This window comes from Delphinus delphis, chromosome 3, assembly GCF_949987515.2.
Source record: "Delphinus delphis chromosome 3, mDelDel1.2, whole genome shotgun sequence".
Classification (NCBI taxonomy): domain Eukaryota; kingdom Metazoa; phylum Chordata; class Mammalia; order Artiodactyla; family Delphinidae; genus Delphinus; species Delphinus delphis.
The window spans coordinates 113,282,850-113,304,383 of NC_082685.1; the positions used below are offsets into that span (position 1 = coordinate 113,282,850).

At 42.1% G+C, this 21,534-nt stretch overlaps 1 protein-coding gene across 1 annotated transcript in view; it reads right to left on the minus strand.

The window, feature by feature from the left end:
- The window catches only part of SV2C (synaptic vesicle glycoprotein 2C), a 179,802-nt gene that overhangs the window by 44,643 nt on the left and 113,625 nt on the right, over window positions 1-21,534 (minus strand). The gene's annotated exons all lie outside the window — the stretch shown is intronic.

Sequence of the window (21,534 nt, forward strand, 5' to 3'; positions counted from 1 at the left end):
CCACCGCAGGCCAAGAGCCATTCCCTCATGTACCTTTTTGAAGTAGTTGTTTTCGTTTTTTTCTTCAGATATATACCCAAGAGTGGAATTGCTGGGTCATATGGTGGTTCCATTTTCAGTTTTCCTTCTTTTTTTTTTAGTAGTTATTTATTCATTTGTTTGCACTGGGTCTTAGTTGCGGCCAGCGGGCTCCTTAGTTGTGGCTCACCAGCTCCTTAGTTGCAGCACATGGGCTCCTTAGTTGCGGCAGGTGGGCTCCTTAGTTGTGGCATGCAAATTCTCAGTTGCAGCATGCATGTGGGATCTAGTTCCCTGACCAGGGGTCAAACCTGGCCCCCCTGCACTGGGAGCATGGAGTCTTATCCACTGCACCACCAGGGAAGTACTGTTTTCCACAGTGGCTGCACCAATCTACAGGCCCACCAACAGTGTACAGTTCTCTCCACACCCTTGCCAGCATTTGTTATTTGAATACCACCTCTCTTTAACAGAGTTTCCAACCAGCTTCCAACCTGCCTAGTCTAATCTATCTTCCATGTACCTTCAAGAGATCTTTCCATAAGAAAAACGGAATCACAAACTCACTTACTAGCTTGAAACCTTTTAGTGGTTCTCCACTGGCCCTTCAGGATAAAGTTCAGATTCTTTAGTGTGACCACAGGGCCCTCCAAGACCTGGCTCCTGCCCATCTCTCCAGCCTCATTCCTCAGAAATCCCTCCTTCCAATCTTTGCTACCTTCTGTGCAACATCTTTACATCTTTACCCTTCCCCATCCTTGTCAGTTTGGAGAACTCCTAAGCTTCAGTCTTCTTTTCACCAAGTAGAGAGGAACATCCTCTGTAAATTCTTCCAGACACATTAACAAGTATTCACTTCTCCCACTGAGCTATCTTGGGATCCTGTGAATTCCCACAGCCCTTAGCATGGTGCCTGACACAGAGAAAAGCCGCAGCAGAGAGCAATCATTCATCGGCAAGTCTCTTCCTGGAGGGCAGGGGCCACGTCTTATTCATCTTTAGTACAAAACATGGCAAAGAGTAGTCACTCGACAAATGCTTATTTAGTTAATCAATAAGTAACCTGTTCTTGGATTCCTTTAAAATCAGAGTATTTGCCTAATATCTTCAAAAGTGACTTTTTGGAAACATATCATTATATTTCCTAATTTCCAAATATATGGAGTTTTGTTTCGGTAACTGATTTCTAGCTGAATTTCCTTGTGGTAGGAGGTCATGCATGGTGGTATTTTGAAATATGTTGGAACTCTTTACGATTTTTAAAAAATTTTCTTATTTCTTGGTCGCACCACATGGCATGTGGGATCTTAGTTCTCCAACCAGGGATCAAACTCAAGCCCCCGCAGGCAGTGGAAGTGCAGAGTCTTAACCACTGGACCACCAAGGACGTCTTTACAATTTTTGTTTTTTCAAGCTTTATTGAGGTATGATGGACAATTCTAAAATGTACCCGTTTAAGGTGTACAAAGTGATGATTTGATATATATATATATATATATATAGCTTGTGAAATGATTATCATAATCAAGTTAATACACATATACACCAACCCACATTTAAGATCTACTCCACAAATTTCAAGTATACAATACAGAATTATTTATCTGTTGTCACTATAACACACACAGAACTATGGTCATATTAGATCCCTGGAACTTATTCAACTTACAACTGAAAGTTTGTACACTTTGCCAATACTTCTTCATTTCCCCCAGTTTCTAATGTTATAGTTTGGCTTCCCTCTAGAGCAACGAATGTACTTTCTCGTGGACAGACTTAAGACTTCCCCCACAAGAACTGGACTTCCTTTTGGAAAAGTAAAACTCTCAAGAGTTCATATACCAAGACGTAACTCAAAGGGGCACTTCTCATGTCTTTAAAGCATGTTTCATACAGATTGTTTGAAAATAGAACATAGGAACCCAAATCAGTTCAATTGTTGGCAGAAACCCAGTTCACTCTTGCCCATCCCTGATTTATGACCCTGCGTGAGACATACAAATGCTATTTCTCCTCACCCGCCCCCACCCCCTTTTCCCTTTGTTTCAAAATGTCAGGCATCTACCCAGAGTTACATTTCACCTTTGCTCTCTGGAAAGGCTGATTGCTTGGGTCATTAATCTTGGCCCAGAAAGAAGGTCCTCACTGCTACCCACTGTGGAAATGATTGGTCCTGGTGCATCCCAGAGAATGGTTTTCTAGGGCTGCGGCGCCAGAAAAATCAAACCCAGAGTGACTGAGTCTGGGACAAGCGCAGCAGTTTTTCACTCAACGTCACCTTCTCTGGCTGCTACTTAAGAGAAATGATGTAAAAACTCAGGGAGCCCACGGTGACAGAGCACTAGAGCACAGGCAGACTGCTGCTCCAGTAGAGCAGCTATAAAACCAGCTTTAACCAGAACGCTAGTACCAGCGCTTACAGATTCACACGTGGGCTCCCTTTCTCCTCATGATGGCGCACCCCACTCCGATTACAGTTGTGGTAAAGGACAGGAAGCTTTGAGCTTCCAACTGCAGCCTCCAGGAGGGATACAGATAAGTGCATTCAAGGCCTGTAGCAGATTCCCAGAATATTTATAGTACACTCACCATGTGCCAGGTACCTCACGCACATCATCTTGTTTAATGCATCAACGATCCTGCTTTCCCTGCCACCCCGATCCCCCTGCCGCAGGGTGGCCACATAAAATCAGGTCACCAGTCATATTCGATCTAAAAAATTTTTAGTATAAGTATGTCCCATGCAGACTTCCCTGGTGGCACAGTGGTTAAGAATCTGCCTGCCAATGCAGGGGACACGGGTTCCAGCCCTGTTCCGGGAAGATCCCACATGCCGCGGAGCAACTAAGCCCCTGTGCCACAACTACTGAGCCTGCGCTATAGAGCCCGCGAGCCACAAATACTGAGCCCACATGCCACAACTACTGAAGCCCGCGCGCCTGGAGCCCGCGTGCCTGGAGCCCGTGCTCCGCGACAAGAGAAGCCACTGCAATGAGAAGCCCACGCACCGCAACTAGAGAAAGCACTCACGCAGCAAGAAAGACCCAACGCAGCCAAAAATAAATAAATTAAAAAGAAAGAAAAAAGTATGTCCCATGCACTATTTGGGACATACTTACACTAAAAATTATTTGCTGTTTATCTGACATTCACTTTTTAAAAATTCAAGTATAGTTGATTTACAATGTTATGTTAGTTTCAGGTGTACAGCACAGTGATTATATATCTATTCTTTTTCAGATTCTTTTCCCTTATAGGTTATTACAAAATATTGAGTATAGTTCCCTGTGCTATAACAGTAGGTCCTCATTGGTTATCTACTTTATATATAGTAGGATGTATAAATTAATCCCAACCTCCTAATTTATCCCTTTCCCCCTTGGTAATCATAAGTTTGTTTTCTATGTCTGTGGGTCTATAAAATTCACATGTAACTAGGCATCCTAGTTGCATTTTTATTTGCTAAATGTGGTAATCATATCTTAGGAGACATTTGGCAATGTCTGGAGACATTTTTTTATTACCATGAGCTTGGGGGAGGAGGGTTACTACTGGCATCTAGTGGGCAGAGGCCAGGGATGCTGCTAAATATTTTATAATGCACAGGGCAGCTCCTTCCACCCCCAAAGAATTATCCAGCCCAAATGTCAATATGCCCAGGATGAGATCTTCCTGTAAACTAGTCATTGTGCCCATCTGTGGCACAAGTACTCAAAATTGATAGAGATAATAAGGATATTTTAAAACTTGTTTTCAGACAAAGGTTTGGAAACAAGACTTCAGAAGACTTTAGATTTTATTCCTGTACGAACGCATTTTGTTTTTCTGTTAGGTTTTGTTATTAAGTTTTAAGCTCTTTTGATTTTTTTTTTTTGCTATGAAATTGATCTACAGGGGTTGCCATTTTTTTCTACTCACATGCTTTTTTTTTCTTTTTTTAAAAAATAAATTTATTTATTTAATTTATTTATTATTTTTGGCTGTGTTGGGTCTTCGTTGCTACTCCTCGTTGTGCTGCACGGGCTCCTCATTGCAGTGCCTTCTCTTGTTGCGGAGCACGGGCTCTAGGCATGTGGGCTCAGTAGTTGTGGCTCGCGGGCTCTAGAGCACAGGCTCAGTAGTTGTGGTGCACAGGCGTAGTTGCTCCGCGGCATGTGGGATCTTCCCGGACCAGGGCTCCAACCCGTGTCCCCTGCATTGGCAGGCGGATTCCCAATCACTGCGCCACCAGGGAAGCCCTCCTCATATGCTTTTTTTTTTTTTTTTTTTTTTTGCGGTACGCGGGCCTCTCACTGTTGTGGCCTCTCCCGTTGCGGAGCACAGGCTCCGGACGCGCAGGCTCAGCAGCCATGGCTCACGGGCCCAGCCGCTCCGTGGCACGTGGGATCTTCCCGGACCGGGGCACGAACCCGTGTCCCCAGCATCGGCAGGCAGACTCTCAACCACTGCGCCACCAGGGAAGCCCCCTCATATGCTTTTAAACACACCCTAAAGAACAAGTAAAGGTGGCACACAATAAGAAGAACAAAGGAATGTTTTTTCCCCCTGGGGTTTTGGTAGAGGGCTGCATTCTCCATCAAATGCTTTCTGATAACACCTGCAGCATATAAATGCTTATTACCAAAAAAAGAAGGTAATAACGATCTACTTCCTGTAGCATTTGTGTTCTTGTTTCATAGTGTGGGAAAGTTTGCTCTTAAAATTCCCTGCTAATCCTCAGGGATGGGGAAACAGTGCCATTAGTAGAAGCACCTTTAACCACCTGTCCCAACAAGGTCACTCGAGCAGAGCCGGGGCCACTCAGCAGGAGGGGCCACACTGGGTTCCAAAGACCTGCTCTCAGAACTCTGGGAAACATGTATTCTCTTCAGGTCGTCTCAGCGCCCGCGTCCTGGGGTCCACCTCTCTGTTCCCATGCCTCATCCAGCCCCATGATATCACCATCACCAAAGTTCACTACCTTCTCTCAGCACTCACAGCCATCATCCGTAATGACTCACACCTTTTCTTCCCTTCTGCCTGATCTCCTCCTCAAACCCTGCTGCTTCATTTTCCAGTGTCCTGGAGGATGGCTCAGTAAGTCCACCTCAACAACGAAATGCTTTCCACTCTCAAATGCTTTCCAGCCTCAACCTTTCCACTCTCCCCATTCCATTTTGAACTCGCCCATGAGTGACTCCCCTTTTGTCTACCTGCTGAATACAGTATCAAGATTCCCTTTTTCCTATCTTGAGCTCCTTGTATCCCAGGGGGCTCCTCCTGCCCTAAGCAGAGTCCCTATGGGCACGCAATGACCAGCCTTTCAGATATGCTCAGATAACATACTCATCTTAGGCTCCAGTGGGACATGGCTACAACCCTCTTTATAGATTTAAAAACTGAAGATTAAAAAAAAATCAGCCTTAGCACTGAATTACCATTGTTCAACATCATTGGTCTTCAGGGTCATGCAAATTAAAACCACAGTGAGACACCATTCCATGCCCACCTAGGGCTGGCAACGATGTGGGGCAACTGGAACTCTCAGACATTACTGGTGAGAGTGTAAAATGGTACAACTTTAGACAACTGGCAGTTTCTTAAAAAATTAAACACACATCTACCCTGTGATCCAGAAATCCTACTCCTGGGTATTTATCGAAGAGAAATGAAAATGTAAGCAGAGCTGAAGCTGCTCAAAAGACTTGTATGAAAATGGTCAGAGAGGGCTTCCCTGGTGGCGCAGTGGTTAAGAATCCACCTGCCAATGCAGGGGACACGGGTTCAAGCCCTGGTCCGGGAAGATCCCACATGCTGCGGAGCAACTGGGCCCGTGCGCTACAACCACTGAGCCTGCGCTCTAGAGCCCGCGAGCCACAACTACTGAAGCCCGTGTGCCTAGAGCCCGTGCTCCGCAATAAGAGAAGCCACCGCAATGAGAAGCCCACACACCACAATGAAAAGTAGCCCCCGCATAGCAACGAAGACCCAACACGGCCAAAAATAAAAATAAATAAAACAAATAAATTTATATTAAAAAAATGGTCAGAAAGCAGCCTTTAGGAAAATTAAAATTAACCCCTCTCCTCCCCCCAAAAAAGCCCCACATAAAACTGCAGGCAACTCAAATGTCCATCAATGGGAGAACGGAGGAACACATTATGTGAATCTATATAAAGGGATTCTATTTTACAATAAAAAGGAATGAACTACTGATACATGCAACGTTATGAATTTATCAATGAATTTTTAAAACATTATGCTGAGTTAAAGAAGCCAGAAAGTTCTATACTTTATTTCTGTGAAATTCAGGAATGGGCAGAACTAATCTTTGGCTATAGAAATCAGAACAGTGGTTGACTTTGGGGTGGGGAGTGGAGGGGCTGACTGAAAATGGGTATAATACCCCATTTATCTTGATTTGGGTGGTGGTTACATGGATGTATACAATTGTCAAAATCCGTAGAAGGGCACACTTAAGAGGAATCTTTTTGTGTGTAAATTACAACCTCAATTTAACAAAGAGTGGTCAGATGACAACAGGAGCAAGATTACATTATCAGTAATATACCAAAGCTCCAGGCATAGGACTAGATACTTTATAAACTAATCTGATTTGGAAGCCTTCAGACTGTATTGCTTTGGGCTTAGCACTATGTCAACTGGTTGTGTCTGAACAGACAACATTCTTTTTGCTTTTAACAGCAGAGGTGATCAAAGGCCAGGCAGGGCTCAGGTTCCATACTGAAGCTCCTTCCACTCTCTAGGCCAAGCTCTCCTGGACAAAGGTAACTCCTGAAGAGGGAGTTCCTAACCCTGGGGACTAGGGAAACGCAGGCCATTCCTCCTTGCCAAAGGGAGATTTCCTGAGGCAGTTGCCCTTCTGATCGTGACCATGCTATGCTGCCCTGGTCTCTAGCAGCCATCTAGACGCATCACATACAAACTACAGCCTGCAGTGAACCGCCACACAGTCCGGAGTTACTGCTTCGAAGGATTCAAACTACAGAAGAGAGAGTTCTGACTTTTGTGACCTCAATGAGGACTTCACCTTCTACCGTATATCTCCTAGCCAAACTCCTGACACACACACACACAGGAGCTAGAAAGAACATTTAGCCCCAGAGGCAGCAATAACTGTGAGATTATTGAATAAGATTACATGTTAATTAATAAGATTAATAGATAAGTAGGGAAAGCAAGTAATTTCTTTGCTTAACTCAGGGGCTCTCGAAATTTGGTAGCTAAAGAACACTTGTGGAGGTTTCTAAATTCCACGGTTGCCTCGAGGTCGGTGTGAAGTCTGACAACCCGTCTGGATAAGCTAAGTGGAGGTGTGCTTTGATACAGAGTTAGATTAAGGAAGATTTTTAAAAAAGGTGTTCAGAAGTCTAGCAGTCATTTTCGTTTGGTAGGAGGCAGGTTGAAGAAGTTTAAGTGCAATTTTAGAGACTGACAAGCTTAGTAACGAGGAGGAATTTGCTGGTCGTTTGTTTTATAAATGCCTTTGTCTTCTGAGGGCAAGGTGAAGGTGTGAACTGGCCAGTGTTTGTTAGTTTCATGAAGGTCTTGAAAAGATGAACATAGTGACATTTTAAAGGGGAGGCAGATCAAAAAGAAGATTTGGGAGTGGGCGGTATTCTGGCTGGGAAATGAGTTTCCATGGAAACATTCTCCTTCCATCAGAGTCCAGTTTGCACAAAGGCAAACCAAACAGAGTTTTAAAAAATACCTCATGAGCTCTCTGATAGACTGAGTTTCCAGAGGTGACAAAGGAAGGAAAAGTTTCTGACATTAAATCAGGACAGGCACAAATTACAAAGCTAAAATGCACCCCTTGTCCATTCTAGGGTGTTCTAAGAAATGGTAGACTGTGATTAACCCTAACCAACACTGGGGGGCACCCTGGGTTCATAGGATACAGACATGAGGTGCTTTTAAAAGGCTTTTCCCTGCTGACCTTTACCTGCAAGTCTGAGGGGAAGCTGGAATCAAGTCAGACTCTCTGTCCTAAAAGCTAAACCCACGAAAGTTGTTGCGCTTTTTCTTTCCTGCAGGGTTCTCGTTCACATGCATTCTAAGTCAACTGCTGCACTCTTAAATTAGACCTGGCAGGGTACCTGCCCTGGGGGGATAAATACATAGATTGGAAAGGTAGGGTGCCCTCCAGTTCTGAGGGCTAGAGACCCAGCCAGGGGCAGCCAAAGCACAAAGCAGCCTCAGTGAGGGTTAGAATATAAGGTGGAGCTATTAAGGGTTGGAGATCAGTATTGTTTAAAGTGAAAATCCAGACAGACTGGTTCAGGATGGCGGAGTAGAAGGACGTGTGCTCACTCCCTCTGGCAAGAGCACTGGAATCACAACTAACTGCTGAACAATCATCGACAGAAAGACACTGGAACTCATCAAAAAAGGTACCCCACATCCAAAGACAAAGGAGAAGCCACAATGAGACGGTAGGAGGGGCGCAGCCACAGTAAAATCAAATCCCATAACTGCTGGGTGGGTGACTCACAGACTGGAGAACGCTTATACCACAGAAGTCCACCCACTGGAGTGAAGGTTCTGAGCTCCACCTCAGGCTTCCCAACCTGGGGGTCTGGCAACGGGAGGAGGAATTCCCAGAGAATCAGACTTCGAAGCCTAGCGGGATTTGATTGCAGGACTTCCACAGGACTGGGGGAAACAGAGACTCCACTCTTGGAGGGCACACACAAAGTAGTGTGTGCATCAGGACCCGGGGGAAGGAGCAGTGACCCCACAGGAGACTGAACCAGACCCACCTGCTGCTGTTGGGGGGGTCTCCTGCAGAGGCAGGAAGTGGCTGTGTCTCACCATGAGGACAAGGACACTGGGAGCAGAAGTTCTGGGAAGTACTCCTTGGCGTGAGCCCTCCCAGAGTCCACCATTAGCCCCACCAAAGAGCCCAGGTAGGCTCCAGTGTTGGGTCGCCTCAGGCCAAACAACCAACAGGGAGGGAACCCAGCCCCACCCATCAGCAGACAAGCAGTTTAAAGTTTTACTGAGCTCTGTCTACCAGAGCAACACCCAGCTCTACCCACCACCACCAGTCCCTCTCATCAGAAAACTTGCAAAAACCTCTTAGATAGCCTCATCCACCAGAGGGCAGAGAGCAGAAGCAAGAAGAACTACAATCCTGCAGCCTGTGGAACAAAAACCACACTCACAGAAAGACAGACAAGATGAAAAGGCAGAGGGTTACGTACCAGATGAAGGAACAAGATAAAACTACAGAAAAACAATTAAATGAAGTGGAGATAGGCAACCTTCCAGAAAAAGAACTCAGAATAATGAGAGTGAAGATGATCCAGGACCTCGGAAAAAGAATGGAGGCAAAGATAGAGAAGATGCAAGAAATGTTTAACAAAGAACTAGAAGAATTAAAGAACAAACAAACAGAGATGAACAATACAATAACTGAAATGAAAACTACACTAGAAGGAATCCATAGCAGAATAACTGAGGCAGAAGAACAGATAAGTGACCTGGAAGACAGAATGGTGGAATTCACTGCTGCGGAAGAGAATAAAGAAAAAAGAATGAAAAGAGGACTTCCCTGGTGGCGCAGTGGTTAAGAATCCGCCTACAGATGCAAAGAACATGGGTTTGAGCCCTGGTCCAGGAAGATCCCACATGCCACGGAGCAACTAAGCCCGTGCATCACAACTACTGAGGCTGTGCTCTAGAGTCCATGAGCCACAACTACTGAGCCTGTGTGATGTGACTACTGAAGTCTCAACGCCTAGAGCCTGTGCTCCACAACAAGAGAAGCCGCTGCAATGAGGAGCCCGTGCACTGCAATGGACAGTAGCCCCCGCTTGCTGCAACTAGAGAAAGCCCGTGCATAGCAATGAAGACCCAATAAAGCAAAAAATAAATAAATAAATTTATTTAAAAAAAGAAAAGAATGAAAAGAAATGAAGACAGCCTAAGAGACCTCTGGGACAACATTAAACACAACAACATTCGCACTATAGGGGTCCCAGAAGGAGAAGAGAGAGAGAAAGGACCCAAGAAAATATTTGAAGAGATTATAGTCGAAAACTTCCCTAACATGGGAAAGGAAATAGCCACCCAAGTCCAGGAAGCACAGAGAGTCCCAGGCAGGATAAACCCAAGGAGAAACACGCCAAGACACATAGTAATCAAACTGACAAAAATTAAAGACAAAGAAAAGTTATTGAAAGCAACAAGGGAAAAATGACAAATAATATACAAGGGAACTCCCATAATGTTAACAGCTGATTTCTCAGCAGAAACTCTACAAGCCAGAAGGGAGTGGCATGGTATCTTTAAAATGAGGAAAAGGAAGAACCTACAACCAAGACTACTCTACCTGGCAAGGATCACACTCAGATTTGATGGAGAAATCAAAAGCTTTACAGACAAGCAAAAGCTAAGAGAATTCAGCACCACCAAACCAGCTCTTCAACAAATGCTAAAGGAACTTCGCTAAGTGGGAAACACAAGAGAAGAAAAGGACCTACAACAATAAGCCCATAACAATTAAGAAAATGGTCATAGGAACATACATATTGATAATTACCTTAAACGTGAATGGATTAAATGCTCCAACCAAAAGACACAGGCTCACTGAATGGATACAAAAACAAGACCCATATATATGCTGTCTACAAGAGACCCACTTCAGACCTAGGGACACATACAGACTGAAACTGAGAGGATGGAAAAAGATATTCCATGCAAATGGAAATCAAAAGAAAGCTGGAGTAGCTATACTCATATCAGATAAAATAGACTTTAAAATAAAGCATGTTACAAGAGACAAGGAAGGACACTACATAATGATCAAGGGATCAATCCAAGAAGAAGTTATAACAATTGTAAATATATACGCACCCAACATAGGAGCACCTCAATACATAAGGCAAATGCTAACAGCTATAAAAGAGGAAATCGACAGTAACACAATAATAGTGGGGGACTTTAACACCTCACTTACACCAATGGACAGATCATTCAAACAGAAAATTAAAAGGAAACACAAGCTTTAAATGACACCATAGACCAGATAGATTTAATTGATATTTATAGGAAATTCCATCCAAAAACAGCAGATTACACTTTCTTCTCAAGTGCACATGGAACATTCTCCAGGATAGATCACATCTTGGGTCACAAATCAAGCCTCAGTAAATTTCAGAAAATTGAAATCATATCAAGCATCTTTTCTGACCACAACGCTATGAGATTAGAAATCAGTTACAGGGAAAAAAATGTAAAAAACACAAACACATGGAGGTTAAACAATACGTTACTAAATAACCAAGACATCATTGAAGAAATCAAAAAATACCAAGAGACAAATGGCAACAAAAACACGACGAGCCAAAACCTATGGGATGCAGCAAAAGCAGTTCTAAGATGGAAGTTTATAGCAATACAAGCCTACTTCAAGAAACAAGAAAAATCTCAAATAAACAATCTAACCTTACACCTAAAAGAACTAGAGAAAGAAGAACAAACAAAACCCAAAGTTAGTAGAATGAAAGAAATCATAAAAATCAGAGCAGAAATAAATGAAATAGAAATAAAGAAAACAATAGCAAAGATCAAAAAAACTAAAAGCTGGTTCTTTGATAATATAAACAAAATTGATAAACCTTTAGCCAGAGTCATCAAGAAAAAGAGGGAGAGGACTCAAATCAATAAAATTAGAAATGAAAAAGAAGTTACAACAGACACCGCAGAAATACAAAGCATCCTAAGAGGCTACTACAAGCAACTCTATGCCAACAAAATGGACAACCTGGAAGAAATGGACAAATTCTTAAAAGGGTTTCACCTTGCAAGACTGAAGCAGGAAGAAATAGAAAATATGAACAGATCAATCACAAGTAATGAAATTGAAACTGTGATTAAAAATCTTCCAACAAACAAAAGTCCAGATGGCTTCACAGGTGAATTCTATCAAACATTTAGAGAAGAGCTAACACCCATCCTTCTCAAACTCTTCCAAAAAATTGCAGAGGCAGGAATACTTCCAAACTCATTTTATGAGGCCACCATCACCCTGATACCAAAACCAGACAAAGATACTACAAAAAAAGAAAATTACAGACCAATATCACTGATGAATATAGATGCAAAAATCCTCAACAAAATACTAGCACATAGAATCCAACATTAAAAAGATTATACACCATGATCAAGTGGGATTTATCCCAGGGATGCAAGGATTTTTCAATATATGCAAATCAATCAATGTGATACACCATATTAACAAACTGAAGAATAAAAACCATATGATCATCTCAATAGGTGCAGAAAAAGCTTTTGACAAAATTCAACACCCATTTATGATAAAAACTCTCCAGAAAGTGGGCATAGAGGGAACCTACCTCAACATAATAAAGGCCATATATGACAAACCCACAGCACACATCATTCTCAATGGTGAAAAACTGAAAGCATTTCCTCTAAGATCAGGAACAAGACAAGGATGTCCACTCTCACCACTATTATTCAACATAGTTTTGAAGTCCTAGTCATGGCAATCAGAGAAGAAAAAGAAATGAAAGGAATACAAATTGGAAAAGAAGAAGTAAAACTGTCACTGTTTTCAGATGACATGATACTATACATAGAGAATCCTAAAGATGCCACCAGAAAACTACCAGAGCTAATCAATGAATTTAGTAACATTGCAGGACACAAAATTAATGCACAGAAATCTCTTGCATTCCTATACACTAATGAATGAAAAATCTGAAAGAGAAATTAAGGAAACATTCCCATTTCCCATTACAACAAAAAGAATAAAATACCTAGGAATAAACCTATCTAGGGAGACAAAGACCTGTATGCAGAAAACTATAAGACACTGATGAAAGATATTAAAGATGATACAAACAGATGGAGATATATACCATGTTCTTGGATTAGAAGAATCAATATTGTGTAAATGACTATACTACCCAAAGCAATCTACAGATTCAGTGCGATCCCGATCAAATTACCAATGGCATTTTTTATGGAACTAGAACAAATAATCTTAAAATTCGTACAGAGACACAAAAGACCCTGAATAGCCAACGCAGTCTTAAGGGAAAAAAACGGAGCTGGAGGAATCAGACTCCCTGACTTCAGACTATACTACAAATCTACAGTAATCAAGACAATATGGTACTGGCATAAAAACAGAAATATAGATCAATGGAACAGGATTGAAAGCCCAGAGGTAAACCCATGCACCTATGTTCAACTAATCCATGACAAAGGAGGCAAGGATATACAATGGAGAAAAGACAGTCTCTTCAATAAGTGGTTCTGGGAAAACTGGACAGCTACATGTAAAAGAATGAAATTAGAACACTCCCTAACACCACACACAAAAATAAACTCAAAGTAGATTAGAGACCTAAATGTAAGACTGGACACTATAAAACCCTTAGAGGAAAACATAGGAAGAACACTCTTTGACATAAATCACAGCAAGATCTTTTTTGATCCACCTCCTACAGTAATGGAAATAAAAAGAAAAATAAACAAATGGGACCTAATGAAACTTAAAATCTTTTGCAAAGCAAGGGAAACTACAAACAAGATGAAAAGACAACCCTCAGTATGGGAGAAAATATTTGCAAATGAATCAACAGACAAAGGATTAATCTCCAAAATATATAAACAGCTCATGCAGCTCAATATTAAAGAAACAAAGAACCCAATCCAAAACTGGGCAGAAGACCTAAATAGACATTTCTCCAAAGAAGACATACACATGGCCAAGAAGCACATGAAAAGCTGCTCAACATCACTAATTATTAGAGAAATGCAAATCAAAACTACAATGAGGTATCACCTCACACCAGTTAGAATGGGCACCATCAGAAAATCTACAAACAACAAATGCTGTAGAGGGTGTGGAGGAAAGGGAACCCTCTTGCACTGTTGGTGGGAATGTAAATTGATACAGCCACTATGAAGAACAGTATGGGCATTCCTTAAAAAACTAAAAATAGAATTACCATATGACCCAGCAATCCCACTACTGGGCATATACCCAGAGAAAACCATAATTCAAAAAGACATATGCACCCCAATGTTCATTGCAGTACTATTTACAATAGCCAGGTCATGGAAGCAACCTAAATGCCTATCGACAGAAGAATGGATAAAGAAGATGTGGTATAAATATACAATGGAATATTACTCAGCCATAAAAAGGAATGAAATTGGGTCATTTGTAGAGATGTGGATGGACCTAGAGACTGTCATACAGAGTGCAGTAAGTCAGAAAGAGAAAAACAAATATCGTATATTAACACATATATGTGGAACCTAGAAAAATGGTACAGATGAACTGGTTTGCAGGGCAGAAATAGAGACACAAGTGTAGAGAACAAACATGTGGACACCAAGCGGGGAAAGTGGTGGGGGTCGTGGTGGGATGAATTGGGAGATTGGGATTGACATGTATACACTAATATGTATAAAATGGATAACTAATAAGAACCTGCTGTATAAAATAAATATATAAAATAAGATTCAAAAATTCAAAAAAATAAAGTGGAAATCCTTGCCCACCGTTTCATAAAAAGACCATAGCACATATTCTGCAACCCACCTGCCATCTCTTTGTTAGGTTTTGAGTTTTTAAAAAGGGACCAGGGGGACTTCCCTGGCGGTCCAGTGGTTAACTTCGCCTTCCAATGCAGGGGGTGTAGCTTCAATCCCCGGGTGGGGAGCTAAGATCCCACATGCCCCACGGAAAAAAAACCCAAAACATAAAAGAGAAGCAATATTGTAACGATTTCAATAAAGACTTTAAAAATGGTCCACATCAAAAAAATCTTTAAAAAAGTAAATAAATAAAAAGGGATCAGGAAAAACAATCTTGACAGTGTACTTCGTATCTACGAGGGGCTGAAGTGAGGCAGTCCACTCTCTAGTGGACCAGGGCTTAGCAGAATCCCGGGGAAGAGCTGGGGGTATCCTGGTGTGACAGCTCATATGGATATCACCGGGCCAGGGGGTTTGGTTTTAATGGGCACAAGCATGGTGCAGCAGATGAAAAGGTTATTTGAAACCAACCCACAATCTGAGATGTGGGTAGGCAAAGTCTGATGGAGCAAAGAAATACCTACTTACTTGGATACAGACCTCAGCTGGGACAGTGGGGCCTGAGGGCAACTCTGGGGTCACAATAAAGAAAAAGTGTGAGTCTGTGAGGGGCAGTATGAGAAAAGGACTCTAAAATCAGGGCCGAGGGAAAGAAACACGATGGACATGCTGGGGCAGAGGAGGACAGGGACATGGGAGAAATGGATGACATGAGAAGATGCTCTTCAGACTCACTGGTCTGATATTCAAACCGCTTCATATAATTATAACCAGAGAACATTCATGAATCCTTGTCTGGGAAAACAGGGACCAAACAGAAACTACTGAGCTAGAAACATATCTTAAGAGTTAAAGCATTATGGTTCTGACAATTCCTACCAGGAAAAAAGTTTTCCTGTATGAAAAAAAATCTTTGGTCCCCTTGATGTATTAGAAATTAGTAACGAGAACCACAGAACTTAATAATAGCCTTACAATTGAACAGCTGTTTTTCCTCTTTCCATGGGATAGGGAAAAGCTCAAAATCTTTGGTTAGCAGAGAACTTCCTGACAGCGAGTACTAAAAATTGTAGACAAAGTAAAATCCACTGGGCGGTGGGGTGCGGTTGGGCGGGGGATCATTCTAAAAGAAATAAAAATCAACCCTGAGAGTCTCATTTGTCTGGTATGACCTGGAAGAGGGTAGACTTGATTCAAAAGGATTCTTTTGATCACTTTACTTTACCCTCAAATAGCACTTTGTTGTTTCCTAGTTATAAAACCAATACATGCATATGTGGCAAATTCAAGCAACATAGAATACAATGTAAAAGAAAGCAAATCACCCCAAGTTTCATCACCCAGAGATAAACATAATTAACATTTTGGATTGAGTACAATTATTAGCATTTACTTAAGCCATGAGAAGATATACTTTAGTAAGAGTCTTGGGAAAAGGAGAAGGTTCATTCACAAAGAGTTTTGAAGTATGCAACCTTGGTTCACAGTATGTTGGGGGCAACCTGTGTATTTCACATGGAATATTCGAGCACATAGGCATCAGACATTGCCTTTGTTAAAAAGGAGACACCAGGACTAAAATGGAGTCACCTGTGCTAAGTCCACATCACCAAACCGAACTAATATCTAACCTAACAGCAGTTTCAAACTTCCCCAGGAATATAATCTAAACTGGTCAGCCTGGAATTTCCTGGTCAGCACTAGCGAGGCAATGCCTGAAGACCCCTTCCATCCCCCAAAAGAGGGTGAACTAAGCCTGAAACTATCCACTCTTTGCTGGAAATTTCCCTTTCCTGCTCCCTTTCCGTCTATATAAACCTTCCTTTTTTTTGCAGCTCATTGGAGCTCCTTCCTACAGGCTAGACGGGATGCTGCCTGACTCAGGAATCATTTAATAAAGCCAATTAGATCTTCAAATTCACTTGGTTGAATTTTTGTTATTTAACACCTTATGTACCCAAAAATTTCCATAGAAAACAGGCAGTTCATAAGGGCTGACAGAGTGAGATCATTGTAAAGCTAAATACAGAGGTTGGAGTAATGCTTATGTTAATGTTCACTCCAACTGAGTTTTCAGAACCTGCTTCCAACAACTCTCTCAGGCATGAAAGAAAAAGGGGTGAGGTACTAATGCTGTTATTTTGCCAAACTGGCTGGCTAGAATTGTAGATGCATTACATTGCCATGTCTGATGGAGAAAGCTGTTCAAATTAGAAAAAAAAAAAAAAAAAAAGAGAGAATAGTCTGCTGTAGTTTTTCATTTTACATTGGAAGAAAGTTATGTTTTTCTTCTTCTAATACTTGGGATGGTTTCTAAATTAAATGATGCCTGTAGGTAAAGCTTAAAGATTTTGACTTGGTGATTAAGGATTCTGATATCAATTCCAGTGGAGGGAGGGGTGTTTCCTCACATATCCAAGCAATTCTCAGATACCATCTGTGTGCTTCACAATTTAACTCAATTCGGACACTATCTGCTTCGAGATAACAGCAGATTCCACAGGTTAAGGGCTCAGTCCCACAAGACTGCCCTCCACCGCCTCCCAGCCACCCCCCCCCCCCCCCGCCCCCCCATCCCTGCAATCCTCAGAGGCCAATTCCTGGCCCAAGTTGTCACCTGCGTTTCTGGCCAACTGGCTACAGATTGGAGGACTTCCTCCTTAGGTTCGAATAATTTACTAGAGTGGCTCACAGAGCCCAGGGAAATATTCTACTCACCAGATTAACAGTTTATCATAAAAGATAGAACTCAGGAACTGCTAGACGGAAGAGATGCATAGGGCAGGGCAGGGTATGCGGGGAAGGGCTCAGTTTCTGTGCTCTCTCCCAGCATGTCACTGTCCCGAAATCTCCATGTGTTCACCAACCCAAAGCTCTCCAAACCCCAACTCTTTTAAGTTTTTACGGGAGCTTCATCACATAGGCATGAGTAAGTCATTGGCCACTAGTGATGAAACTCAATCCCCAGCTCCTCTCCCCTCCCCAGGAGGGAGGGGGCAGGACGGAAAGTTCCAATCACAAGGTTGGCCTCACCCATCCTTAGATGCTGTCCAGTCACCTTGTTAATACAACAAAAGACACCTTTATCACTCTCTTGAGAAATTCCAAGGGTTTTAAGAACTCTGTGCCTGGGAAGGGGTCAAAGACCAAATATATATATTTCTCATTATAAATCACAATATCACAGTGACAGTAACTAACATTCATTCCACAAAGATAAAATCCTCATGGTAAGAACAGCAAAAAAATAAAATTATTACTTGCTCATTAGAGTCTCTTACTTTCTCATCTCTTACTCCAACATTTTGAATAGCCCCTTATTCAGAATCTAGAGGTTACCAGCTGAGGACGCTAGCGAGCACTGCCCGCCTCTTGTAGAGCAGGAGAAGGGTGTGTTCTCAGGTAGATCACCTTAAGGAAAGACTGCTTATGGAAGTAGAGCTTCTGAAAACTATCAGCATATCTCCTCCTTGGACAGTGAGTTTGCTTACCCTAACATGAAGACCAACAGGCTCTGGAGTTAGCCTGGGAACGGTCCTAATTCTACTACCACAGTGACCTTAAGCAAGGCACTCACTCTTCCTGAACCTCAGTTTTCCCTAACGATAAAAAACCAACCAAACAAAACCCTTCGGGGTATCTGGAAGCTTGAATGAGGTAATGGAAGTAAAAATGCTTTGTAAACTGTAAAATTCCATGTCAATGTTAGGTACTGTTATTTTCATTACTTTTTTTTTTTTTTTTTTTTTGGCGGTACGCGGGCCTCTCACTGTTGTGGCCTCTCCCGTTGCGGAGCACAGGCTCCGGACGCGCAGGCTCAGCGGCCATGGCTCACGGGCCCAGCCGCTCCGCGGCATGTGGGATCTTCCCGGACCGGGGCACGAACCCACGTCCCCTGCATCGGCAGGCGGACTCTCAACCACTGCGCCACCAGGGAATCCCTTCATTACTATTTTTGATATTGATGATCCAAGTGTAACAACTAAGACCAGGGGTCATGTATACAAGTGACGCCAATCCCTGTAAGAAGGAAACCTTGTTAATAAATTCAAAACACTAGTCTCCTGAACCTCTAACGATAAAATAATGAACAGGTATGTGGCTAGTTCTACCACTGGGGAGCACTGGTTCTCAAATGTGGTCTCTGAACCACCAGCCTGAGCACCACGCGGGAACTAGATAGAGACGCACATTCTCTGGCTCCACTCAGACCTACAGAATCAGAATCTCTCGGGCTGGGACCCAGCATCCTGCATTTTAACAAGCCCTCCAAGGGACCCTGTTACATGCCAATTTGGTCTGAGAATGGTGCTGTTTAGGATGCTTTCAATGTGGGAACCGACTCAATTTCCCAGAATAAAGAGTGACATAAGAATACAGCAGGAAGCATTTAAAGTGAATTAGTTCTGTATCAACGTGCCACTGAATTCCCCAGAGGTGGGAAGTGCTCTTTCATTTTACAGATGGTGCATATGCTGCAACTGGTCTGCAGTTGGTCAGGGTAAACGAGGACCTCAGGGAAGTGGGTGCGGGGTCGACTCAGCAGTTTTCAGAGTGTAACCTAAGAGCTCTTATGATACACAGGATAATGGCTGCTCCTCTTATGGGCAAGACAAGAAGTCCTTTTGGCCTTTGCTGTTCTTCCAAGTGGACATAGAGCTCCTTTTCCGCAATACAATCTATTGAATGCATTTAGAAAGCAAGTGGAAAGGAGTGGTTCAGAAATACTGGATGTTATGGGGGTCTGGATGCCGTTTCCACAGGATGCTTATTTAGTACAAAGGAAATAAAGTTAAATGGCAGCCACAATACGAAGTCAGTGTCCTCAAGGAGCGAGCTTCCAGTCAGAGCCTCTGATAGGATGACTTTAATTTGGCCTTTTAAAAATATAAAGAGTTTTTGGTTAACAACATATGTAAGGAACAAAACTAATAAATCTTTATGTTATCATAAATAATAGCATGTTAGGCATTTTATTTTTAACCTAGGTTTGGATTTTCTTAGTCAAATTTGAAGAAAAGCAGGAGCTGAAACACACAAAACAAACAAAAACCAGCCAAAATAACAGAGTGGAGAGTGAGGCAAAGACTGGGCATCTGTTGAATGGATAAAGATGTGGTACATATATACAATGGTATTACTCAGCCATAAAAAATAATGAAAGCATGCCATTTGCAGCAACAGGGATGAACCTGGAGATTATCATACTAGGTGAAATAAGTCAGACAGAGAAAGACAAATATCATATGATATCACTCATATGTGGAATCCCCCCCCAAAAAAAGATACAAATGAAATTATTTACAAAACAGAAACAGACCCACAGACATAGAAAGCAAACTTATGGTTACAAAGGGAATAGTGAGGGGAACTGGGGAGTTATCAATTAGGAGTTTGGGATTGACACAAACACACTACTACATATAAAACAGATAACCAACAAGGACCTACTGTATAGCACAAGGAACTATATTCAATTTTTTGGTAATAACCTATAAGGGAAAAGGATCTGAAAAAGAATAGACGTAGACACAGATATATCTGAATCACTGTGCTATACACCTGAAAGTCACACAACATTGTAAATCAACTATACTTCAATTAAAAAAAAAGAAAAAGATTGGGCATCTGTTGACATTTCTTTACCAAGGAGGTAAACTTTGAAATATGCGGACAGAGAGAATTACAGTCACCAACCATTTTATTTTCATACCCGATTTCTGCTTTTTTGGAGGAAGTGAGTTTGGAAAGGAACTGAAAGATCACCCTACAAACCAAGTGTCCAGAACAGAATGTTCCAATTGTGTAGCAGAGGCCACAGCGGCCCACTGAGGGTTAACATGAAGTCGATACTGTTGGAAAAAATCTCATTACAAGGACTGCGGCGCAGAATTGAGCTGCTGTCTGGCTGCCTGAACCGAGACTCGGGAGATTTATGCACCCCGTGGTTCTGCAGAGGCTTTGATCGGGTCTGGCTCAGGGCTGCTGCTGAAACCACACAGAAGCACAGCTGTGTGCAGTCAGTGACAAATCCACCCTCCGTCATTTCAAAACCGCAGAGTGAGGCAGTGATGTCCTGGCCCTGCTGTGTCAGAGAGAAATCTGGACAGATGCACGTCTTAAAAATCAATAAATATATTTCCAGTGTATTTTGTAAAGCTATAAAATTAGTCATCTTACTAATCTAATGCAAATTAGCTGCTGGTATTAATATGATGATTCAAAAGCCTCATATTAAAATGCTCCTCCAATTGGCTTTAAATTACAAGGGTACACTCTTTTTCAGAGCCAATGTTGAATCTGTAATGGATAATGGGACTGCATCATGCATCTCTCCAGTTTACTTCTCACGGTGTTTTTGGTTTGGTTTTTTTCTTAAACTTTGTGAATATGAGGGCAATGTAAAACTAATAAACGCTTTGCATCCGGCATAAGATAGTTCCTGTTTGTGTGAGCGCGTTAAAAAATAACACTGAACTCCAGAGTAAACAAAATATACTGGCGCTTCCAACCTAACGATCTTATAAACTCTGAAGAGCTGTTAATTGCTCCATCAGCTTTGCATCATGATATACAGTAGAAGAGAATTTACAGATCCCCTGCAAGTGTGATTTCATTTGTGTCCTTCAGAGAGGGACCATCCATGTCCTTTCTCCATGTGTCTTAGAGTTGATCTAGAATTTTAGTTTTATTCAGGTTTCATAGTGATGTAACTGTTTTTTTAAAAAACAGATTGATATGTTCTCTGAGTGGCCCAGTTGCTTCCACAGGATCACCACACTTTTGCTCTACTAACTGCTCTTTCAGCAAAGAGCTTCTGGTGAATACCTCTTCATTTGGTCATTCAACGTTATTGACCAAACACTTATTATGTGCAGGGCACTGAGCTGGAAAGGTGGCTGCTCTTATGGGCTTCATTCTATCTCCCCCCCA